General features: G+C 36.5%; 1 protein-coding gene across 2 annotated transcripts in view; it reads left to right on the plus strand.

Annotated features, from left to right (window-relative positions):
- LOC120624779 (leucine-rich repeat-containing protein 70) overlaps positions 1-20,227 on the plus strand; it is a 164,566-nt gene that overhangs the window by 116,907 nt on the left and 27,432 nt on the right. The window contains exon 1 of one of the 2 annotated variants that reach the window (XM_039891510.1): positions 18,054-18,409. The exons of the other annotated variant lie outside the window; for it this stretch is intronic. The gene's annotated coding sequence lies outside the window, so the exon portion shown is untranslated. Of the gene's footprint in view, positions 1-18,053; positions 18,410-20,227 lie in introns of those variants that run through there. 2 annotated transcript variants of the gene reach the window in all.

A 20,227-nucleotide genomic window follows, 5' to 3' on the forward strand; every position in this document is an offset into this window, starting at 1 on the left:
GGCACAGGGGCGGATATCTCCAATTTCTTAACTTCGGACTAGTACTCAGAATTCTTAAAAGACATCCATTAAGCCAATTTAATCCAGACTAGGGGAATCCAACCCAGGATCACGTGATCCGTAGTTGAACACCTAACCACTGAATCAACAAGGCAATACTGGTCCATCGATAGCCTATAAGCCCTAACGGGTGTGTTTGCCAGCGCGCTTGGCACACTGGTTTTCGGGTGTTTGTTGCGTGATCGCAGTAGATTGTAGCAGTAGAATAGAGGTTTAATCGCCTCGTCCAACACCCAAGAGAAGAGAAGGGTAGTGACAACTGTATTCTGATTTGCCGTTCACCAGACGGCACTTGCTAATATATCCATCTAAAATGAGTCTTGCTTTACGTGACGAACGACATTTTAAATTTAACGAAGCGTGTAGTCTACCTTCTACTCGTACATGCTTTCATCGTTTTATGACTCACGTCACATAAACCCATGGACCCTCTTATTTCGTGTAAAAGGGTTGATTTACGACTTCACTCAGTAGTTTACTACCTTCGGGGCCAAATATCAGGGATATCACGTAGAGTGATATTATCCACATAGATTTTTGACTTAATTTATGAAATAGTTAACAAGTATTTCGTTTGTTGCACGTTAGCGTGTTTCACAACCTATTAGGAAGACCAAGCTCCGTCGAGGCATGCTGTTATTGTTTATTAGGTAGGATAGGGTTGACATGTACCTGTTCTGCAAAAGCCCTTAGGAAAAAAAAAGTATTTCGTCATTATGAAATTCGATTGTTTTTGTGTTGCATAATAATGACAATTATTCTAATACAAAGACGACCTTGAATTGATCTCAATTGTGAGCTTCTTTTTTATCCTCAGAAGTTTGTGTTAGGTGTTTGCCCATAAAACTACATCGATTTCGGAGTTTCCATGCAATCTGGTCCATTTCCACCTGCAAGTAAACTCACGTAGGTTATGCAAACTCGTGAAGAGTTTCTTGGGTGAGAGAAAGTTGTGAGACTCCAGCCAATGTAACTGTTTCTTGGGTTGCATATCTTTATAATATATAATTTTATGCAATAAAAAAAAACTGCGAGGCGCCAGCAAATCGAACTATTGCAACTTATTGCGGAGGGAGATGCAATTATTTGCTTAAGTTACTGGGGCATTCTGCACGCGTGAATTTTTGTGATGTCCATTTCGTTGCAAGCGAGATAAAACGATCTATCGCAACGAAAAAAGCGGCAGTTTTGAAGCAATGGATCGCTGCGATTAGTATGCAATCGATCACTGGGGCGGAGGGCCCGTGAACGCTGCCCTTAAGATGTATAATATGTATGTTTTATTGTTTGTACGTGTGGATATGTCTTACCGAATTACACATAAAAAACCAGTTAATTAGATTTTAAAGATTTGGGGAAAACCGATAGTTACTTAAATCATGTTGTTGTTATACATAAGATGTTTACTATCTTTTTTATACTCAAACAGAATTTAGGTACACGTCGAGATCGATTTAATTGATTAATCCCTTTCACTACATATGTATTTTTTATATTAAATTCTCAGTCGTGACAACCAAAGCTGTGCCTTTAAACCAACGTTGCAGTAGTTAAATATTGCAGCATAATTTTGAGGTAACATAGCTGAGTAACGTTTCAGCTGAAGCACCGCTAAGCGAATAGCTAATGCATTTACTTTGTAATGTAGCATCTTATTAGTTTTAGTTTAGTTTGCTTAAGTTCTGTATGAATAGTGTGGATATTGAATACATCTAGGTGTTTATATATAAAACGCAAAGGTGACTGTCTGACTGATCGATAGTTAATACAATGTAGGAACCCACCAAGAAAGGATTTTTGAAAATTCCAATCCTAAGAGGGTTAAATTGGGAATAAAAGTTTTTATAAAATCGTCCATTTATCAATTCAATTTTCAAGTTAATCCCATGAAACTTTGATTTTAGGTTTCCGATTAAAAAAAGAAAAACGTGTAAGAAAAACATATTTTAAAAATTCCCACTCCAAAGGCATCAAATAGGGGTTGAAGATTTATATGAAAGTTTCTGATTTTAAGTAATTTACGTTCACCTGTTTCTATTAGCAGCAAGACATTTTTTTAACCTTTGTAGCTAAAATTTACGAAATCAAACATTGAACTTAAAGTGAGCGAAGCCGCGGGCAAAAGCTAGTTATGAATATAATAGATCATCATCCTATCAACCCATTACCGGCAAGGGCATGGATCTCCTTCCACATTGAGAATGGGTTAAGGCCGTAGCCCACCACGCTGACCCAGTGCGGTTTGGTGGACTTCACACACCTTTGAGTACATTATGGAGAACTCGCAGGCATGCAGGTTTCCTTGCGATGTTTTCCTTCCCCGTTGGAGCAAGTGATATTTGAGTTGCTTAAAACACACATATCTTTTGAAAGTTATAGGTGCTGGGATCCGAACTCTGTCCCCCGAAAGTGAAGTCGAAGTTCTGCTTACAAGGCTATCACCGCTTCTCACTGGGCTATCACCGCTTATATCTGACAAAGCAAATCGTATGAAGCAGTGACAGCGGTTTGTGTTCCCCTCATTGAAACGGATAGCCGTTAAGACGTGAAGGGCATCTCATTTGTAAGAGCTGTCTACTCCATCGTCGTTTGAACTCAGCTGTCAAATGGAAGGCTGCTATTATTCCTTAGACCGAAATATACCAGAACAAAAAAGTATGTAATGAACTGAGCTTTTATTTCCCAAGAAAAAAAGGAAATGATTTTGAATAGTAAAGTTATACTGTGAACGAGCAACTGCTCATTATTTTTTTTTATAGTAGTACAAAGGAGATGGCTTACCTTATGGAATTCAACATTGTATGGACGTTGGACCCTCTCCCTATCAGAACACACAATCAACCTCTGCACAGCGTCTTCGCCGGCGAAGACGAGGTCCCCGACTTCTAACGTCAACCGGACGTGGGCTCGCACCACGTTCTCGGAAGCGTGCGGATTAATCACCGTCCGTAACCCTTTCACTCCAATCGTCGCCTGAGCCGAGGTTCGGCCTCACATGAGGCGACCTCAGGCCGACGATCCCTTCGCTTCTTCGAGCCCTAGGGTTCAAACTCTTCCTGGCAGAGCCCCATTCCGAGGCTCGCCAACAAGCCCGCGTTACGCTGTTAAAGCATTAGGGTTAATCAGCTACACACAATCCGAAAAAAAAAAAAAACCTTATGGTATAGGTGTTAAGTATCATCATCATATCAGCCCATTACCGACCCACTACAGGGCATGGGTCTCCTCCCACAATGAGAAGGGGCTGAGACCGTAGTCTACCACGCTAGCCCAGTGTGGATTGGTGGACTGCACACACCTTTGAGAACATTATGTAGAATTGTCAGGCATGCAGGTTTTTTTTTAAATTCCACCACAAGGTAGCCCTTGACTGCAATCTCACCTCGAGGTAAGTGGTGCTGAAGTCTAAGATGGTGGCGGGCTAGCCTGTTATGAGTAGTATGGTATGACTATGAACAGTGGCGTGCATAGAGGGTATGCACAGATTATGCAGATGATATAAAATGAAGAAAATGTCCAGTACGAGTTATAAAAAAAACCTACCCTTAAGTATTTATAGCGTACTGGAGATTTTCTTCATTTTATTCCATCTGCATACCCTGTGCATACCCTCTATGCACGCCACTGAGTATGAGGAGTATGGTAGTCATACCTCTAATTCTTTTCTACGCGGTATCGCATCGGAAAACTTAATCGCTTAGCGACACGTCTTTGTCGGTGGCGTGGTAACGAGCCACGGCCAAAGCCTCCCAACAGACAAGAACAGAGAAAATTCAGAAATTGTAAATTCCCAAATTGCCCTGACGGAAATCAAACCCGGGACCTCCTACTAAAGTTCTATAGCGCTCACCATCGAGCCAGGTAGGTCATCAAGTTCCTCACGATGTTTTCCTTCACCATTTCATGCAAGTGGTATTGGAATTGCCTGAATTAACCCACATATTTCTAAAAGCCATTGGTACGCGCTGGGGCTTGAACTCAGTCTCCTCGAAGGGAAAGCTTCACCACAAACACATATTTTCTCATTTCAGAAGCACTTGTAAATAATTAGGCTATACTTGAAATAAATGAACTCTGAATTTTTAGAGGATCCGCAAAGCTGCTTAGTGCATGACCTAAATAAATCGTATTTCATAATAAAATATTCGAGAGCCATTTAAAACATTTCTCACGTAAAGACGCTGCTACGTTCTACTCCCTCATTATTTTGCTGTTATTCATTTCGAAGATAAATATTTTTCCGGTTGTGTAACTCAACGGAAGAATTTTCGTCCAACTCATTTTGTTCATATCACCGGAAACTGCTATGTAGGGTGCTCAATGAATGTTTTTCTTTTTGGTATTTCGTAAATAAAATACCTTATCAATTCGTTGAATTTTGTTTTCAATACAGAATAAATTCCGAGGCAGGTTTAATTTTACGTGTTTCTGTTGCTGTATTTGAATATATTATTTTTCCATTCTGTGCTATATTTTATTTAACTGCCTTTTATCGATCTAGTGGTTACATATTCAGTAGTAATAATATATACCCTGAGGCCATCCATGCGTTTGATTCCTTGAACGAGCTAAAATTTTTACTGATTGGGGTTTTCTGTCAAGAAGTTAACATAACCAACCCTCGTACCATTGTGTGAACGTCATACCGTCCGCCTCGGTTATTAAATAAATACATTTGCTACGATAAAACACACATCGCCATCTAGCGCCAACGTAAGCGTAGCTTGTGTTATGGCTTATGAAATATACATGAATAATTATAATATACACATGAAAACCCAGACAATGATAAACTTTCATGTTCATCACACAAACATTTCCAGTTGTGGAAATCGAACCCACGGCCTTAGACTTAGAAAGCAGGGTCACTGCAAACCGCGCCAATGGCTGTTATTCAATCGTTACATGTCAAAATAATAATCATTAAAACCCGCCAACCCACTCTGGAGCAGCGTTGTGTAAAGCTTTCTCCTAGTGTCTTGTCGGCAGCAGTGGGACTTTAATTGGCTGAGAATTATAAATTATTAATCTGTTGTATGTAACGTTTAGGGCTATTAACGTCAAAGCTGATGTTTAACATAGATAAGAAAAACTGAAACGAGCGAGCGCGTCAATCAGTTGAGCCATAGTGTTTATTTTTAAATGTCATAGCAAAAAAAAATTTATGTTTGTAATGAAGAGAATTAATGATTCTTTTGAAGTTAACGCTGACGAATCGTAATTTATTAATGTCAGTAAATATTGCTACCTAATTTATAGTATCTTTTTGGTAATAAATTTTACCAACGTCTTTGCTCTAGTACACGCCGGTTAATTATGTTATGATGATAACTAAACTGTGAAAACTATAACGATTTGATCAAAAATGTCAATGTTATTCCCATTATTGAAGTTAGGTTAAATTATTCAAACATAACAGCAACCGAAGTACGTTACCGTCACGGTTTGGTCGGGAACAAAAGTGTGAACGAAAAGCCAAGTAATTACTGTAATTGTGCCCCCGATGCCAATCTCTACGCTTTTGAGACAAAGAATGTTTTTAAAAAATTTCATCTCTGCTTCGTATGGAATACCAAAGATATTATGATTACTTGGACAGAGTTCCTTTGTTTTACTCTCAGCTGGATAACTGTTTTGTTAAGAAATTGAAATAAGATAGAATAACTTTGCAACGGTACACAAAGGCACAATACAAGTGAACAAAGATAGTACATAGTGCAAAGTTGTAAGAAACTTCAAATGATCTTTTAAAGCCAATCTGAGCGGAAAGTTTTTAACGATGAATGGATGTCTGTTACCCCTTTACGCAAAAACTACTGAACCAATTTGAACTGAATTTTGAAATGGTGATAGATTACGCCTTGCATTAACACATGGGCTGCTTTTTATCCCGGGAAAATTTACGGTTTCCACAGGATTCACGAAAAACTACAAAACTGCGTACGAAGCTGCGGGCAACAGCTCAAGCTGGTATAAAGTAAAGAAAGTGGTAAGTAAAAAGGCGGTGCCCGCGATTTTACAAATCGAGTACGATATCGAGTACATACATAAAGTTTTCCGATAAAAATCTCATCCCTTATTGCACACCCGGGTATTATAAACAGTCGGGTTAGCGGGTTATCTTCATAAGTCATTTAACTACATCAGGATTTTTATGTTCTTACTCCAAAAACTTTTAGATAAGCTTCCAACCCCTATTTCACTTAATGGCCCACACAAAATCATTATAGCTGTTCCAAAGATAAGGTCGGACTAACAGACAGGTAAAACATTTTAAAACGCTTCTTTGGGTCATGCATCGAGCAATAGCCTGAGCTCATTAAGAGGAGCCAGTTATTTTAATAATATATAGTGACAACTGTAAATATGAGTAAAATCATCATCATGACCATCAATACTTCTTTTCCACAAAATACTTACGACAAGATTGGAGTATTAAAATGTAAAGCTGGGATCTCGTCATGCAAAATTAAATTACCTATTTCGCATTGTTGGCTTTTGTGGAACATAAACAAATTTTCCGCAAGGAATTTTATAGATGTGTTTGCACTAAGGGAATGAACCATTTTACGGGCAGCAGCGCTCAATGCCACTACCACTATTGCGATCACCGAACCGTCGGCCCAACGTGGTGATTATGGGCACACCCTACCGTCGAGAGATACCTTAAGTTCATCTCAGTGAGCTGTTATAGGTTATTGATAATTACTGATACTTATAGGTTACTGAAAAAAAAAAAAAACAATATACAGCAGAATTAGAAAAATAAGCTCAATGTATGTAAACATTTTGTCAGAGAAGAGCGAGACCTCCTGGTACAAGTATATTATATGTATGTGGCACAATAAAGACAATTATTATTATTACTATATAATAATAATAATAATAATAATAATAATTTATTTGCAAGAACGTTTGTACAATATCAAGATGTTGGTAAACAATATAGTTAGTTTAGAGAGCATAACATTCTACTAAATGAATAGTGTGCAAATTTGGTTCAAGGATATTCATTTATAAAAAGATCAACATTAATTAAATGTCAAATTAAATTAAAATAAACACTACAAACACATGATAAAATTAAAAATGACAGTAAATAAATAAATAAATCATCAAATCGAAATATTTGATCCATAATTTATATGGAAAGAGAAAGAGAGAAGAGAGAGAGAAGCATTTTACTTTATTTATTCTTTAACATATTAAGATTCATGTTTTCGAAATCGGTCGGTAGTTTATTATTTATTTTTACGATCATTTCATGTATGTTTAAAAGGAGATCTCAGCGTAATAATTAAGATATGAATGTAATTGTTAATGAAATAAAATTTATTATTATTATTATTATTAAAAATATCACGGAAGGACTGGAGTCGCTAATCAATAAATTCTTGCAATAACAGCTAAAATGTAGGAACTGTTACCTAGAGTTAATAACCTTAAACTGCGGAGTACAGAATCTGAAGTTACTGGTATCTAAAGTGTGAACTTCTCTTAATATTCTAGACCCTGAGAAGAAACTGGGAAACATATTGATTTTGTTAAAAACTGAATAAAGTAGGAATAATAGTTATGTAATTTATTAGTTTCTGCAACCATTTACCTATTAACAACATAGTTAAATCTAATTATGTTTCAAGCTATTAGAAAAATATTTATTGTAGCGCGAGTTCAAGTTTACATTAGGTGTTACTCGTAAGTACTCGTACCTATTAACTTTAATGTTATTGAAATATTCATAAATTATACAAAATTATGATAAAGGTTTATGTTTATTTGTTACTTTTTTTATTGATAATGTTACAATAAAACTTAGGTATAACTAAACTAATTATTACCGTAAACCTTTACGGTAATAACACTCCCGCTATAATTTAACGTTGTAATACAAACAATTAATTAATGCAATAATTAAATTAATACATAATAAAAACGTTGATTTTGGTCTCTCAAGGTAGTATCCCTTAAACTAAAATATTGCGCACCTGACTCTAAGGTAAATTTCACGCGTAAATGCGGAATGAAAGGTATTGATCGCGTATAGCATGATCTTAATGTATTTTTCCATATTATGCTATAGTAACTAAATCCAATAAAGTACAAAAAATATATGTACCGTTATAATTTTAAATAAAGAAAACTAATATTTTACACTTTAGTGTATTCTCCTTTAAAAGCTTTTATGTTTGAAATACCCTGTAAAAGCTTTTCAATAAATAAGTTAAGAGCATTTTTTCGCAACGCGCTATGAAAAGCTATGCTTTCTCTCCAAAATTGGCTTTCGAAAGTATTGTTAGAGATGTGTGTGTGTGTGTGTGGTGTATCTCGTTTATTTTGGTGCTGTCATTTACATCGTTTATAATATTTTTTTAACAATAAAAATATAAATACGAAACGGTTCTTAAGTTTGGAGCTTAAATAGACACATACCTACCTGGCTTTTTGGATGCCAGACAGACAGATTTAGGCGATACCTACGTTAGTGAAAACGGCCTTTCGAAAAAAAATTATTATATCAGAGCAGATTCTTAGTCCTATAGTCCTAGAGGGGTGGAGTTTTCAAATATAAGTTTTTCACTTATACCTACGGCTGAAATTTATTCATCTATAAATTTTGACTGTAAAATATATGGCTCTTGAATAAATATAGTTCTGATACAAGAGGACCATTATTTAGAACCTCCTTCATTAGGTAAGTCCTAACTCAAAGTGTACACGCTGTGTGCAAACGGAGTTAATGGGCTAGTGGCGTTCACTTAAGCGAAAAAAGGAAGGGCATAATCGATGAACGTTAATCAAAGTGCCACTGTTATGTCTACTAGTCGACCAAGCCAAGTAGAAGAATGTAAAAACATCAAATAAAGCGAAAAAAACGTTCATACTTTCACTTTGTAACAATAATTTTAGGCTTTTTTTTTCGTCATCTTTATAAGAGTATTAAGGGTTGTGAAATTTGCAGACAGATAAGCCTTGCCTATTTATATAAGAAAAATCGCCAAACCTCTAAGACCGCATTGGTATTTATGCTTGCATGGCTGTTTACATGCAGGCTTATATTCGGATTAGATAATAATCTTGTTTTGTTGGAGAAACTTTTCAGCGCCATAACAGCTATGCTTAGTCGGTTAACTACATATGTTACAGCTATCAAGCCATATTTGAATATAATTATTATTTCAATGGTTTAACTTCCTTACGCCCTTATGCCACCTTTCCACTAAACCAACGTTATTAATCTAAGGTCTTAATAGTTAATATAGTGTAGTAAGTACCCGGTTGTAGACTCTGCACAATGTAGAAGTTGCATACAAAAAAAAAAAACAACCAGAATGCTATCCACGTTGCATATTTGAGTACCGACCTAGAACAGTCTTCGATCCTAATGTCGAAGGAAAAAAGGAAGGAACAGAATATAAAAAAAAAACGCCTTAGTCGAATGCCTCATGTTTCAGGCATTCTATTAAGGCGATGTCTATTAAAAAAAAAGTTTTACTAAGTCTTATCACCAACTCCACCAACCAAATCAACTATTAGGAGGATTTGTGATCAGTTGAGGTACGCTTAGGAATCTCCTTAGATTAGGCGTTACTTACTCAGGCATTGCCTAGTTCGTCGTTAGTAAAAACGGACAGTTATGAAATATTCATCTTATTCTATTATTTCATTTGCTTTGTACATACTTTTAAAGATTTGTGTTTTTTTGGGATCTGATGATGAAGTGGGAAGGTGCCTATAGGAACATCTCAGCAACACAATTCAATTCAAACATGTGTTTGAACATGATGTTTGTGTCTTGACAAGTGTTATATTACTAGAAATATAATACAATATAAAATGTTTTTTTATGACAGAAGTGAAATGCGACCATATAACAACACAACTAAACAAAACTCTTTGTGCTTGGATTTGCTAATTGCACATATATTGATAAGTAATTTATGATTGTTGTTTTTGAGACAATAAATTTATAAAAAAAAATAACTTTAGAGTCTCAACGAATTTAATGATAATATAGTGGTGCGCTTAATGTCAAATTCTAATTCGAATAAAAAGTTGTTCCGAATCGTATCGATTGTATCTTGTATCATCATATGACGCCAAATAATTATTCATTTTAGATAATTATATTATATGTACAATCAATTCGAATTATATGACACTTTCCGTAATTATTCAAATAGCGACACGTCAAATTAACTGTAGTAAATATTACCAACGCATAGATCCGATTTGTAAATCAAATTAATGTATTTCATTCCCGATATGCAATCAATCACAATTACCAGTAGGTATTAATGAATTGCCACTATCTATTGCTTTAGCAAACATACATATTTGCGCTTACAGAGTCGTAATATTGTCATTTAATTTTTAATTATTTTTACTAATGTGGTTTATTACGTAACGATTAATTTATTTTATCATATCAACCAAATACCGTCCCACTACAGGGCATTGATCTCCTCCCACAATTTGAAGGGGTTAAAAGGCCGCAGTCCACCACGCTGGCCCAGTGCGGATTGGTGGACCAGGGTGCAAGGGTTTATGTTCTTAGTATACTCATTGCTAGGCACCGGCCACCTCCCTCATAGAATTCCATCCAGACACACTTAGAAAATGCTCGTTAGCTGTGCGAGTGCCTGGTAAAACGGTACGAACTTGCAGGGAAAGATTACCACTATTTTCACTCGATTCGTTACGTACGCACTACGCTCGAAATGCTCCAACATTTCACACGCTCTCGTTTTTTAATAATATGATTGCTCAGCACCAACAAATTGATATATTTAATATAAGTTTAGCTAAGTTCCTAAATTATATTCAGACAAATGAATGAATATTTTTGTAATGTACATCTGTAACTGACTTTGTATACGTTTTGGCTAGTATAGGTACTCAGGATATTCATAAATAAATAAATAAATAATAATTAAATTGAAGAGAGGGTTTTATAGCTTAGTCCAACTACGCTGCTCCTTACAGGTTGGAGGGCTTTAATGACTCTTATCACATTTAAGTTTTATAAACGGGGCCGCGGTTTAATGTGTTCTCCGGGGCTAGCGAGCACCTCTATAATTCCCTAAATCCGGACTGGTACTCAGAATTGATTACAGAAATGTATATACCTATGAAATCTTGGCCTGAACCCAGGACCTCATGCTACTACCACTAGACCTACGAGCAGTAGATATAGATATAAAGATTCAATCGAAGTCAAAGTGCACTTCATAGATGCAAAAGCACTGCCTACCCTAAAATTTATGTATAACTCGTATAGGAGGAGGATTTTTGCCATTTGATGCAATCTCCCTGCTGTATGCATACCCTGGTAGATAACTAATTGCACGCCACTGCACATAGATGGCACTTTTGTTGCGTTCATTATGTACAAAATATTTACATAGTGGTGAGATGATGGCGATAACTCACCACACAATCAACTCTTCTCTTCTTCTTGCTCTTGGGCCTGTCTCCATCCGCTGTACGTAGTGTCACTGGTACGGCTCCCCGCTGGAGCAGTCCATACAACGGAGCTCCCTCCAGAAGCTCAACTGGCCGCCCAGGTCGCCATGTGCTTCAGGTAGTGATACTGAGGAGCCAAGGTATGCTGCGCATTGTTCTGCTGCTTCGTTGCATCGGATAATTACGTGTTTCACCTGCCTCTATGCGTTCTCTGTACGGAGGACTCTCGGTAATACCTGCAATAAAAAGGTGTTTGATTTGTGGGCAGTGCCCCAAAACTGTCCTTGCAAATATCTCAATTATTAAAACACCGTGTTGCACGGCTCTAACCGCATAGCCAGAGGAAGGTCTCGCGAAGTTAGTTTGTTAGATGAGCTCTAATTATTCACCATCAGCCTCTGGAGCAAAGTGAATAGGTAATTAAATTATTTGCTTGCTCAGTTGGCATATCCGGAATGTTCACAGACTCAACAAGCCGACTTAATGGGCTGTCTGAGTTCACTTAAGTGAAAATGGGAACGGCATAATCGATGAGCGTTAATCAACTTGCCTGTCGCTTAATAATAATAATTAGTTTTTGCCGGCATAATGTAATTATCGTGTATTAATTATCCAGCTCAAATATGAGCTTAATTTTATTAATAAGCCCGTATAATGGTAAAAATTAGCGCGTGACCGCAGTTGCGAAAGAGCTGCGCAGTAAAAGATAAAATGGGTGGGGTTCGGAATATAGTTTCACAAGGAAGCGGTGATAGCCCAGTGGGTAGGTGCTCAACTTCACTTTCGTGGAGTCGAGTTCGAATCTCAGCACGCGCCTTTTTTTTTTGGTTAAGTTTGTTAACAGCTTCTTCTTAACCCAGGACGCGTTTGGAACCCTCGTAGCTTTAATTTTAAGTTTACGAATATGGTTATCGCCATCACTGTCTCTCACCATCTCTCATCACACTACCGTGTAATTCTCATGTAACGCATCAAAAGTGCCACATATTGGCCTGCTTGAATAAAGATCGGTTATCGGTTTAAAGTTTAATGTATTTTGATACGTTTTTATGCATTTAACGCTACACCCTATAAAAATATACGGCAGTCGAAGTCACCACTGGCAATATTTAAAAAACGTTGTTAAGTGTTTTTATATGTCCAACTTAAGGCAATGTTTAATTGTTTTTTTTTTTTATCAAGTATTTATTATATTGTTTTTTTTTTAATATTCATAATATATTAGATGCATTTGTGTATATTAGTTTATGTATTACTATTTACTTATTTGTATGTTTGTATTTTATATTTCGTACCACCGGCGGTTTGTTCTCCTTTCTTTTTCCTAATTCTAAGGTTGCCTGGCAGAGATCGCTACTAAGCGATAAGATCGCCTTTTGCATTCTGCTTCTATTTTTATGTTTCTTTTTTCTTTTATAATTATTTTACTTCATGTTGTGTACAAATAAAGAGTAATAATAATAAAAATAAAACCCTAGGGCATATTTTTTGTGCATAAATTATAATATTTACTGCATTATTATCAGCTAATACTATTAGAAAAGTTTCTGTGACATAGACTTAAAACGTAGTTCTATTATAACCTCTTCACACTTGTGTGCTTTCTGAAAAGCACACCACCGTACACCGTGCATCGTATACCTCATCTACCCTAAAGTAAATAATAAATATACTCAGACAATACACACATCGCCATCTAGCCCCAAAGTAAGCATAGCTTGTGTTATGGGTATTAAGATGACTGATGAATAATTATATGAATAATATACATAAATACTTATAATATATAGATAAACACCCAGACACTGACAAAACATTTCATGTTCATCACACAAACATTGTCCAGTTGTGGGAATCGAACCCACGGCCTTGGCTCAGAAAGCAGGGTCGCTGCCCACTGCGCCAATCGGCCGTCCTATTGTGTCCTAAAGTAAAAAATCTAACTGTAAATAGTTTGATTCTTCGAATAATTGACTGTATATCGTGTTGCAGTCATGTGGAATGATGAAATGAATTCGTTAGTACGATGTGACTTCTATTTTGGATATATAAAATAATTCTAGGTATGTGTCACAAACGAATATTTTTTTATTGCCCGTCCGACTATGATTTCCAACGAACAAAATAAATTGTTTTGTTAATTTCGTTGAAAATTTGACACGTATGCTACAAGCTTGCCATTTTTTTAGAAACGGTTCCTTTATTCTTCTAACAATGCAGTAATATGCCAGGAGCATGCACTGGAATGGTTCAAAGACAGAGTCAAGTTATTTCACATCCTTTGTGCTCTTACTGTCGGGCTATTGTGTTCAAGCATTTCTTTGTAATTCTTATAACCTACAAAATTTGCAGGAAAAACTATTAAAAATATAACAGTTAATACCTACGTACATTATGACTTTATACATTATCGTCTTTTTTTTAAATTCCACTACCAGTTAGCCCTTGACTTCAATCACATACGGTGAAGTGATGATGCAGTCTAAAATGGTAGCGTGCTAACCTGTTAGGGAGTATGGTAGTCATACCCCTAATTGGTTTCCACGCGACATCGCACCGGAACATCAAATAGCTTAGCGGTACGGTAGGGTTGTAACTAGCCTCGGCCAAAGCCTCCCCAGGCCAGACCAGAGAAAATTCAGAAATTATCAATTACCAAATTGCCCCTGTCGTGAATCGAACATTGGACCTTCTTCTTACATTTATAGCGCTCACCGTTTCGCCAAGGAGGTCGTCGTACATTATGACTGCAATGTGCGTTTTACTACTACTGGACTGGTGTGAAAAGGATACGTTTTGCTCAGTGGCGTGCACTGGGTTTCTTGCCAGGGTATGCATACAGCAGGAAAATTGCATAAAATGTAAAAAATCCTCCTCTTATACGGGCTATATTTCATTTTTAGGGTATGCAGTGCTTTTGTGCATGTATGAAGTGCACGCCACTGGTTTTGCTGTAGCTCTGTTAATTTCGTCATCCATTTCTTAATTTCTATCATAGATGTATATCAAATGTATACCAACTTTGTAGTATCAGACAGAAAATACTTAAATATAGGTAGAAATAGCGGATAGCCTTTTGGTTAGGACCTCACTCTCCGTTTCGGGGAGGCCCTAAAATCTCTATGCTCTAAAACAGTCTCCCCTCAGAGAGACCAGGCCTGTGCCCAGTTGAACGTTAATAGATGGCGCTTTAAAATATTAGGATTAAATTCTTAATTCAAATGTACCCGTGTATTTCTACTCCTTTGTTTTCAGTAGAAAGAACTGCAATGGTTCATGCACGCGAAGTTCGCGTTTTTGTCCAACTTGTTTGCACAAATGCACATTCTATTCACCGGGCTGTATCGGAGAAAAATAAAATAGTTTGCGGTCCGACACGGTTTTCACGTATTTCCTTGAAAGTACTTCATGTAATAATTTTCTACACGAAATGTATAAAAATATGGCAGAAAATTTGTTGCAAAGCTATTGTAGTTTGTCTAACCTTCAGTGCTTCGTGCTTCAGTCATTATTACTAGACTAGCGGTTGCCCGCGACTTCGTCTGCGTTTATTTTGGGTTTTTAATGATCCCGCAAGAACCTTTATTTGCCTGGAATAAAATAAATCCTATGACCATAAATATATACATAAATGTTCGAGATCGTAGATTTCAAATCGAGATAAATATAATCCAATGGCCATCTCCAGGATGTAAGCTACATGTGAGCCAAATTTCATCAAGATCAGCCGTTCAACGGTTTAGCCGATAGCAAACAAACAAACAGACACACTTTCATTTAAAATGTTTGGCCATACATGGCTTTGATAAACATTAATATATATAGATAGTATATTAGCATGGATATGAATTTAGAGACCTACAAGGATTAAAATTTGAGATATCTAAATTAATTGACATACGTAATAAACCTTAACCTAAGCCGGGATAATAAGCTTATAAGTTTAAGGCTGGAGTTCCACTAGAGCTGTATAAGGCAGCTTCGCGGTTCGATAATAATAAATATACTACGACAATATATACATCGCAATCTAGCCCAAAGTAAGCGTAGCTTGTGTTATAGGTACTAAGATAGCTGTTGAATATTTTAATGAATATAATACACATAAATACTTATAATATACACATAAACGACCAACAAACCCACACAAACATTTACCAGTCGTCTGCGCCAGTCGGCCGTCAATAATGCAAAGCCAACGTGAGAAACTGTTTATGTTTATTAATTCGTCACTACAATAGTAATGGGAATCCCCTGATAAGTTAAAAAAACCGTGTCTCAGGGCGGGTCACTGAGACACTGTTTTTTTTCTTCTCTTCTCTTCTTCTCCGTATGCAACTTATCGTACACAGTTTCAGTCGAGTATGGTTCTTATTTGAGTGAATAATAAGTGTGTTGTAGTTTTTTTTTACCATACTGCCTCGTTGGTTAGCATGTTCAACTACGTATCACGAGGTCTTGGGCTCGATGTCCAGGTCAGATCAAATTATATAATGCATTATTTATTTTCTATTATAAAGATTTTTTGGTACAATACCGAAGTTAGGAAATTTGGGTGTCAGACCCCGTGCCTCGGAGAGCACGTATAGGTTTACTTGCTCTCCGGTTCTGGTTATTATAGCTAAATTAAAGTGGTTATAGTGGTTAAAGCCCACCAACCCGCGTTGGAGCAGCGTGGTGGGTCTATGCTTTAAAACCTTCTCCTATGGGATACCGAGCTTGTGCCCAGCAGGGGGAGGCGGCGGATAATTCTACTCAAATCCCATTCTTAGCCATGGAAGCATCGCAGCTCTCTTATGGTGGAACACCGCCGTGTAACTTGTAATCACAACGCGTGCTTACCGGTACAATCGTGTTCACATTACTAAGTAGGTAGTTTTTACGACCAGCATCAGCTATCGATTCGGTTATCCGGATCTTAATGCTTTGAGATTAGAAATGAAACGTTGAAATGATTATACCTGTAATAAAATGCTTTTTACCGTAAGAAATATCTGAAAACTATACTATTTACTTAACGCTACATCACATTGCAAATTGATGGATGCCGCAGATCGAGTGGAGTCGACAGATTTTTAATAGATTTTTTCCAAACTTATATCTAATATAATATCAATAGTAAAAGAAATATAAAGTTTTTTCGTGCACAGTGCTAAAGGGTCAGTGGCGTGCACTTCATACATGCACAAAAGCACTGCTTACTGTAAAATTGGTATATATCCTTTGTAGGAGGAGATTTTTTGCCATTTATGCAATTTTCCTGCTGTATGCATACCCTGGTAAGAAACCCAGTGCACGCCACTGTAAAGGGTTATTTCAAATAAAACGGTAATTCGATGAAACAACTTCAGTATTACACATTTATATTTTCGGAGAACTTTAAAGAATTTCGATATTTTTTTATCGTGAAAAAACAACCATTTCATGTTTTAACTTATAAAAATGACTTTCATATGAATGTTAAATATATACTTACCCATTGCCAAGGTACAAAACATATATTTTCTCTGACTTAAAGAAATAGATTTGATAGATAACATTATATACGTGAACAATACGCAAAAATGTAGCGGTGATAGACTAGTGGGTGAGGGTTCGGCTTTCCTTTCGTGAAGACCGTTTTCCAAACCCATCATCGTATCGCAGATTTTTCGTAATTTTAAAAATCACTTGTTTTAAACGGTAAAGTAAAAACATCGTGGGGAAACCTGCATGCCAGCATGTTCTTTATAATGTTCTCAACGGCGTGTGAAGTCTACCAATGCGCATTTGGCCAGCCTTGTAAACTACAACCGAAACCCTTGTCATAACTCATCATAATCACTTCAACCGATTGAAGTCCACTGCTGTACATAGGTCTTTTGTAGGGAGTTCAAAAATCTGTGCTCTGTATTAAGGCATTAATGGGGTTGGTGATGATGATGATGACGTCAGAATTAAAGAAGATCAGGCGAGGAAAGGAAGGAAGGCACATCATCGTACGATTTTCCAACGGCTGACCTCCGAACTTCAATACGAAAATAGCACCTAATGATGATCTAAAACAAAATGAGCAAACCATCCTTTACAAACGTAGTTATGTAAATCGGTATTTTCAAAGCCGTCTAACAAATATTATTAATCAAATATCAGCTAGTTAAACGCTTCCTGGAAAGGAACGGTACCCTCGGTACGTGTGTCTAATCCTATAACACCGGCATGATACGGGTGCTAGTATTATCATAGCACTGCTGCTAGACTCTATCCGGGTTGTACGATATTTGTAAATAACTTCATCCCAGGAAAAAACAAGAGGATTCTGCTTCAACACGGATAGTTAGGTAAGTCGGTAAACAAAAATATTACCTATAAGATACTAACGTCCTAGCCCAGGGTTCACCGACTCTCCCAGTCGTTCATAAGCCGTGAACCGGCAGTTCGTCACAAAATGAGATTACTCGCACAATGACACTCGGACGGAGATGGGCTATCAAATGATAATGGATGATCCGAAGGGGCCTGGGCAGTCGCTGTCAATCTGCGAAACAGTCACGTAACGTCGTATATAAATAAATCCATACTAATAACGTGCGAAACAAACATTAGCATACAAAGTGAAGAATACAGTGTCGTAAAATACATTTTGTTAATCTTTCGGTGTACTATTCTGTCCCTTTTTTTACTTTCTGTTTTCCACTAATCTTGTAAACTCTGACGATGTTGCGAGTGAATGAGTACCCAAATAATGATTGTATAAGAATTTTGGTATAGAGGTGGTCAAGTGCAGTGATTTCGTGTAACAATTTGTGATATATTTATTGTGTGGAGGATATGTCTTGTACCAGATTATAAGTAGAATAATCTACTCGTGTTTCAACAAGTGTTAAAGGGACTTTTAGTAAAGGTACTATTAACAAAGATTTTTTTTTCGTTCGAAATAACCTTCTTCGTATCCACTGTCATCCATTTGAAAATTATATTTTATTCCTGATATTATTACATTATATATATATATATATATATATGCCTAATATTATATACGGATTTGACGTGGCAAGGTTTAACTTTTGGATGTTGTCCTATGATAATTACAAGTTGATTTTAATAATTTGTTTTAGTAGACTATAGAGTACTTACTTGATGGTTATTCTTTTTCAAGTTTATCTATGGATTAAAACAATTATTGTGAAGTTATTTACAGAATGGGATCTTAGGAAATTCTACTAAGAACACTTATATTGTGTTTATATAATTCCTGCTAGTAAACACGTACAACACATTTGTTAGTAGTTTATTTTAAACAGACAGTCCAACCTAAGTAAACTAAACTACAAATTGTAGCTATTTCGATGGAGATGTTGAATAAATAGCATGTACAAAACACCTTTTTCTTGAGAATAACATTCTTAAATGTCTTTACCATTTATTGGTAATTGGTTGAAGCTGAAGCCACGGTTCGCTGCAACAGACTTAACACTTAAAACGACGCAAATTAAACTCGCAAGCATAAGTCTGTCCCGTTTTAACACTAACTTTGTCTAGCCGTCAAAGTATGGTCAGATCTGTCTTTAATTTTATTATAGATCATACTTTAAATTTATTTTTCACATCATTTTATAGCCATAAAGAGCCAGTATGGCTTTAAGCCAGTATACTGGCTTTTTTAAAGTAAAGTAATTTTAATTTATTCCGGCTACGTATTATTGTGCATATCTCAAATAATATTTATCATATATTTTAATAATAAGCTTAACAAAAATTTTATACTTGAAAAACTGAACATTTCAAAAGTACTTACAGTTATAAATATTTATTTCAAATAGGACTATTTTAAATAAATATACATTTGAATTTTAATTTATATTTTAATTTTTATGAACTTTAAACTTTTATTATATTAGCCACGCATCTTCTTTCTATAATAAGAGTATTAATCATGTCATTAAGTGACCTGAAAACAACTTTATGCGTACGCTAAAAATATAATCGCGTAATAGTATATCCCACGCGTATCCAAATGGATTCAAATAATATTATTTATAAATTGAAATCATCCGGGAGTAAAAGGCCTTGGGTTACGAACAGGAATGAGTATTTTTAGTTTGCCGTAATAGATCGGTAACGTTAAAGGAAAACATCGTGAGGAAACTTGCATGCATCAGAGTTCTGAATAGTGTTCTCAATGACGTGTAAAGTCCACCAATCCGCCCTTGGCCAGCGTGACGGACTACAGCCTAAATCCGTGTGGTGACGGCAGATCAAAAACAGATGTCACGCGGGACAATTGTGACCTCCTCTTCCCTCGTACGAGGCGGCTAAGTCATCATAAACCGTTCTGTGTGCCTACCAATTACAACCAGCGTGGTGTTTGTGGGCGAACTCTCCCGTTGGGAGAGGCCTTGAGTCCAGCAGTGTTATAAGCTTTTGATGATGATACCCGTAGCTCTACTCTTACTCGTAGTTATACCCTTGGGGATCGAAGTGAAGGTTTACTCATCATCATCACTAGTCAATTAACGTCCGATTGCTGGGCACGTACCTCCGCTATAGTTCAGAGAGTTTCAGATCTTAGATCCACTATGTTGCTCTAATAGGCGTTGGTGGGATTTAGGCCAAACACATGCTAGGTATTTTAAACGGGACTAACAGCTTAAAAGGCCGCCTTTTGTAACCTACTACATTCTTTAAGTGTTAGTTTTTTTTTTTGTTTCTCTGAATGATG

Source organism: Pararge aegeria, chromosome 6 (assembly GCF_905163445.1).
Source record: "Pararge aegeria chromosome 6, ilParAegt1.1, whole genome shotgun sequence".
Taxonomy (NCBI): Eukaryota; Metazoa; Arthropoda; class Insecta; order Lepidoptera; family Nymphalidae; genus Pararge; species Pararge aegeria.